Source organism: Gossypium hirsutum, chromosome A08 (assembly GCF_007990345.1).
Source record: "Gossypium hirsutum isolate 1008001.06 chromosome A08, Gossypium_hirsutum_v2.1, whole genome shotgun sequence".
Classification (NCBI taxonomy): domain Eukaryota; kingdom Viridiplantae; phylum Streptophyta; class Magnoliopsida; order Malvales; family Malvaceae; genus Gossypium; species Gossypium hirsutum.
In genome coordinates, this window is record NC_053431.1 from 84,916,533 (window position 1) to 84,922,582 (window position 6,050).

At 35.1% G+C, this 6,050-nt stretch overlaps 1 long non-coding RNA gene across 2 annotated transcripts; it reads left to right on the forward strand.

Annotated features, from left to right (window-relative positions):
* The first annotated feature begins 548 nt into the window (after positions 1–548).
* On the forward strand, positions 549–4,823 carry LOC107947982 (uncharacterized). Of its 2 annotated transcripts, XR_001697232.2 has the most exons (3): positions 616–3,542; positions 3,619–4,282; positions 4,360–4,823. It is a non-coding gene; the product is annotated as an uncharacterized lncRNA (long non-coding RNA). The 2 variants fall into 2 exon arrangements; XR_001697231.2 differs by having other exon boundaries at positions 549–3,542; positions 3,619–4,823.
* Positions 4,824–6,050: the final 1,227 nt, after the last annotated feature.

A 6,050-nucleotide genomic window follows, 5' to 3' on the forward strand; every position in this document is an offset into this window, starting at 1 on the left:
AAAATTTTCTAACGCTCTATTACTAAATAATGATTTAAAATTTAAAAAAAAATTGTGAACCTCTCAAGTGTGATACTCCCTGATATACAAAACATTGAAATTTGATCAATTCACAAGTTAAAGAATTCCAGATCTGATATTTTTATGTTTATCATCTAATTCATTTTAGTTGGATTTTATCTTTTGACTTGAATCACTTATTTAACATAAAAAAGTTTATGATATTAATATTTATAATTACATATAAATTTTTAATTAGTAAATAGGAGCTCAAATGATACAATTTACAAAAAAAAAATTATACAAGAAAAAATCCAAAACAAAATTAATTGAAATCAAATTCTTAAGAAATTAATACTACTTTAATAATTTTAACTCAACAAATATTGCAATGAAAAAAAAAATCATGAGATTAAAAGTAAATTTGGATGAGTAATGCTGTGTATTTAGCTTCTCACATTATAATATCGCTATAATATTTAATTTTATTGTTATATTTTTTATAATAATTACAAATAAACATATTATTTATCTAAATCGACCCTGAAGTTAGTGAATTATTAGATTTGATGGTAAATACATATAATCAAGTAAGTTGGATTCAAAAAATAAACAAATAAAGATAGTTTTTTCTTTATGGGAAAAAGAAAATAGAGGTGAGGCAATTGGAGAGTGTTTGCCAATTTGCCGCCAGGTTCACTTAACCTCTCCATTCATATCATTGAAAGCAAATCTGGAACCTTCCTAACGCAACTCCTAAGTAATCACGGACCCCGACTCTATTTACTTATTTACCCTTCTCCATTCACTATGCGGGGGCGGTGGTATGAATGCGGGAACGTGGAGTTGTCGGGTCTAAATACACAAGACTCCCCCATTGACCGTAAAACGGATGGACGGCTCTAATTTCGTTAGAATTTGGTTGGGCTTAGCAGAGATTCCCGGGTCCTACTAAGACCCAGCATACACGTTTTTGAACCGAGTCTTGTATGTATTGTAGGTTACCCCGAAAGTCCCAATCTCCTAATCCTACACTACCAAGGAAAAGCAAGTGAAACAACTTGGAAGGCAAGTCAAGGCCAATCGATCTTCCCCGAATCAAAGACTGCCTATTCCCCCCCCCGCCCCTCTATATATATACCCCTGCCCTTTGTTCTCCCAGCCAGCAGCAACCAAAACTGAAACCTTCTTCCAGGTAGTTAGCAATTATCATCATCATGAACTCAATCTTTAGCTCCTTTGATGCTCTGTGGGGTGAGTTGTTGGGACAGGCAGTCAGGTCTTCCTTTGCTTCTACAACTAACAAAGATTGTGTTAGGTTGTTTAATGGCAGAGTTAAGGTGACAACAGAAGAAGACATAAAGAAAAAGCAACAAGGAAACGTTGAGAAGAAGCAACAGAGGGCTCCCCGTTTCGCTCCTGAGCTCGACGGCCTTCACTGCTTTGAGACCCTTGTTTCCTACTAGATTCTTTCCTTCATGGGTTTGAAGTTATTCAACAATATTGATTCTTTTTTCTTTTTAATAGCAGAAGCTAGAAATTCTTAGAGACCCTTGTTTCCTACTAGATTCTTTCCTTCATGGGTTTGAAGTTATTCAACAATATTGATTCTTTTTTCTTTTTAATAGCAGAAGCTAGAAATTCTTACTGCATATGTAAAAATTTGGGATTAATTGAAATTCTTTATTTGAAATCGCCTTTCTTTCTAGCTTTATGGTTTAAATTCCCAGCAGAGAGTTCTCACAAATTTCTTTAAAATTTTTGGTCAGCTTTAGTTTGGTGGAAGAAATTGACCATGTTTGGGTTCAAGTAGTAGCGAACAAGGATTTTGGAGAAAGGTTCAACAAATTGTTCGTGCAAACTTGAGCATTATATGAGTTCTGGAAATAAGTATTTTTGTTGATAAAAGCTTTTGATTCGTGTAGTGGTAGAGTCGGTTTGAGAGAATTGGAGGGATATTTTCATGTTTGAGATGGGAAGAAAGGATCTGCCTTTTTCCTCGTGATAAGGGGGCGGTAAATCACTGGGTTTGAGACTCCCAGGGTGCTCAGCTGATCAGAAGTCGGTTATGCTGCAGTAAATTATATAAATAATCACTCATCAATAAGAGTATTTTTACTTTGATGATTTAATTTTAAAATTTTTTACTTGAAATTTAATATTTTAGTCATTTATCCCGTTGACCATTTTATCAATAAAATTTTATTTTATTTATGAAAATGTGCTATTTTATTCATTATTTATCGGAATGGGTCGAAAACACTAAAATGCGTCCACATAGGAGTGTTTTAAGGAGAAATTTTAGCAAAACACGTTCTTCAAGGAGCGATTTTGTCATATCAGCAAAAAAAGCGCTGACGTGGATGCGCTTTGTTAATATGGCCAAACGCTCTCTCATGGATGCATTTTAGTCCGTGTTTTTGACCTCAACGGTCATCCCAACAGTTATTTAAAATTGACCATTAGGAGTTCCAACAGTAAATATATATGTCGAGATAACAAAGGGCTGTTCTCTGCCTAAGACTACTACTCTTACTAGGGGGAATTCCCGTCTTCTCAAAAAAGCTATCAAATTTTTCTTTAAATTTCTCAAAGCTCTCTTTAATTAATTATTTCCTTTAATTTTTTTCTAAATTAGTATTATTTTTTTATAATTTCAAATATATTTGATCGTGTTAGCAATGACCAATAATATATTCGTCTCGATCATAAACATATTTTCGTTGAACAAATGAAAATGGTAAGGGTTAATTTCAATTTTTGAATATTATTTAATATTTTTTTATTTATGTAATTTTAATTAATTTTTATTTTATAATTTTTTATAACAGTTTGTAGATCGGTGTTACAATATTATATTCTTAATATGCCTGGTCCTCTATTACAGTTGATAGAAAATTACTTGAGGGAAGCGGATTTTTGGCACGTGGTCAATATAGGCCGTGGTGCAAGTTGGACCCAAAACTCATCAGCGCGTTCATAGAGAGGTAGAGACACGAGACACACACATTTCATCTTCCATTCGAGAACTGTACCATCATTTTGGAGGACGTGTAGTTACAATTGGGATTGCCGGTGGATGGGTCCGTACTTACCAGGTCTACTCAATCTGCTAATTGGGGAACCATATGCTACGATCTTTTGAGTACAATTCCAGATAATATTTACGGAGGTCAAATCGAGATAGGCTGGTTACGAGACATATTCCCGGAGCCGGGGAATGATTTGATTGAAGTAGAAAGAATACGATATGCTCGGGTATACATCCTTGAGATCATTGGAGGTTATTTGATGTCGGACTTGTCACGAAACCTCGTACATCTGAGGTGACTGCTGAAACTCATTGATTTTGGAGCAGCTGGCGAACTTAGTTGGGGGCCTGCCGTGTTGGCAACATTGTACCGGGAGATGTGTAGGGCAGCGAATCCAAATAAAGCCAAAATCGGAGGTTGCCTATCACAACTACAATCATGGACTCGGTTTCGCTTTCCTTTTTTACTTCCTTGAGTGAACCACCAATATACATTCTCACTCATAACGAGGTAAAATTTATATTAGATTTTACAATTATTACATAGATTTAAAATATAATTTTATGCTAAAAATTTATTTAATTAGGTGGAATCATTCGGCGAGTTATATTGGAATACCTATTGCTCTTGAAGATATACGGCTTTTATTAGACCAACAGTCGGAAGCTCATATAAGTACTAAATGAAATATATATACATAACATAGTCTTTTCGTATTTAGTATTTAGTATTATATATAACTAATATTTTTTATCATATTCATATAATTTCAATGGACACCATACGAGGATCTGGCAATTAAGGTAGTAATTTCGAATGAATTCTTTCAAAATCCGAACATTTGGCATGTTAAGGTCCCATTGGTCAATTATGTTACTGCGAGATGCACTAGACAGATAAAGTGTTGCTACAATTTAGATTCCGACATCTGATTCCCATGACACCTGAGGTGCTTGATGATGAGCACAAAATCATCTTACGGCAATCGAATACGCATTAACGAAATGTGGGAAAATTGGTATGATCATATACCTACTTGTGAACTGATCATCGTTCTAGAGTTAGCGTACGAGCCGTATTACATGCCATAATTTAAGATCTATGGCAAGCCATATTTGCTCTCAGAAGAGCAGAGGCATCGACAAATCCGTGTCGAAAGGGAACGACGGGGCCCTTTAAACCCAAGGAGAATCGATGACGGGGCGAGTCTATCAACAGCACTCACACAATCACCGGGCCTAACTGCTCAAGTGACGACTCCCACACCATAGCTCATTCAGATTATGCTATGTGTATATCCTAGCCCTTATATGTTTCCTTTTCCCAGTCTTATGCCAGGTTGGAATGCATAGCCCGGTGCATCTCCTTTCTCGATGACTCCGACTCAACCGACGATATAGGCCATCGTCGCAGGAGGGATCGCATGAGGCACTGTCAGGGAGCTCATCTCATTTCTAATCCCCATCGCCTTATGGGATTCAAACACCTCGGTCGTGGGTGATGCAAACACCTCTGCCGTGGGTGATGCAAACACCTCCACATTTTTTTTCTATCAAAGTGGGTCATCCTCCCAACATCCACAACCAGAATAACCACAACTCAAGCCGGAGTAACCACAAGCCCCGCTGAAAGCTGAATCAAGAAGGAATTCAGCGCATAACCAACGACCACCCCTATGTGGCACTGATTTTGACCAACACATGGATTGATTTTTTAATATATTTGTACAAATTATTTTTATATTATTTCATTTAATAAAATAAAATTTGTTTTGAATATTTTAATAGTAAATTGTTTTTATATTTTGTCTTATTTAATAAAATAGAAGTTCTTTTGAATAAAGCAATAGAAATAATGCAACATAGTTTCATTTAAGCAATTATCAACTATTTTGATTTGGACATGTTTGAATTGTATGACCTAAGTTCCTACACCATCCGCACAACTTCTGTTGGTTCGTTCTTTCCTAGATATTCATATTATCACGTACTCTACTCGAGCAAGGTCGACCTTTTGGTTTGCGATGCAATTCTCTATCCGGTAACAACTTAAATAGAGCAAGCGATACAAACGACCAATTACATTCATCTAGGACCGGTGGGAATACGTGTCTCCACACGTTGTACATATATTCTATTTTGTACATTTAGTCAACATAGCTCATAGGATTCAAATGAAGATTCTGACAAGCTGCAATTGTAATATCCCAAATTAGGGCCTAATCGGAATAGTGGTTTCGTGACCATAAATCCGAGATAGAAATAATTATTTTATAATTATTTTTAGGTTTATGATATGATTGCATGATTGTGTGAAAATTTCGTGATGAAATTCTATGCCTAAAGTGCTTAAATTGAAAGTAGGGACTAAATCGAATAAGTTGCAAAACTTGCATTCTAGAAGTTTTTAGTATGAAATTGTTTTGGAATATTAATGAGGAGGTCTTAAATAGAAATTTGACCAATTTTAAGTTCATGGACAAAAATTAGGACATGGAAGGAATTTTTGGAAAGTTTAGTACTAAGGGTATTTTGGTCATTTAGTTATTAAAATGAATTAAAAACAAAATTAAAAGCCAATTTTTGTCCATCTTCTTCATTAGGCCGAAATTTCAAGGGTTCTCCATAGCTAGGGTTTGTTTCAAGCTTCCAAGCTCCATAGTAAGTGATTCCAAGCCCCGTTTTTAATGATTTTTACGATTTTGAGATCCCGGTAACTCGATAAAGCTTATGTTAGCAATAATTTAACCTAGGGTTTATATTTGGAAAAATACCCATAGGTGAAATTTGTGTATTTTGATGTTTTATGATAGAGTATGAAGTTTTAAATTATGTTAGACAACTTGTACTACTCGATTTTAAGCAAAAACGAGTAAAAGGGCTTAATCGGTAAAAATACCTAATAGTCACAAGTACATGTTAGAGTGAGAATTTGATGTTGCCATAGAAGAGAAAAGTGATCAGCATGTTGTAAAACATAAGAATAAGGAATAAATTTTAATCCCAAGCCTAGGGGCAA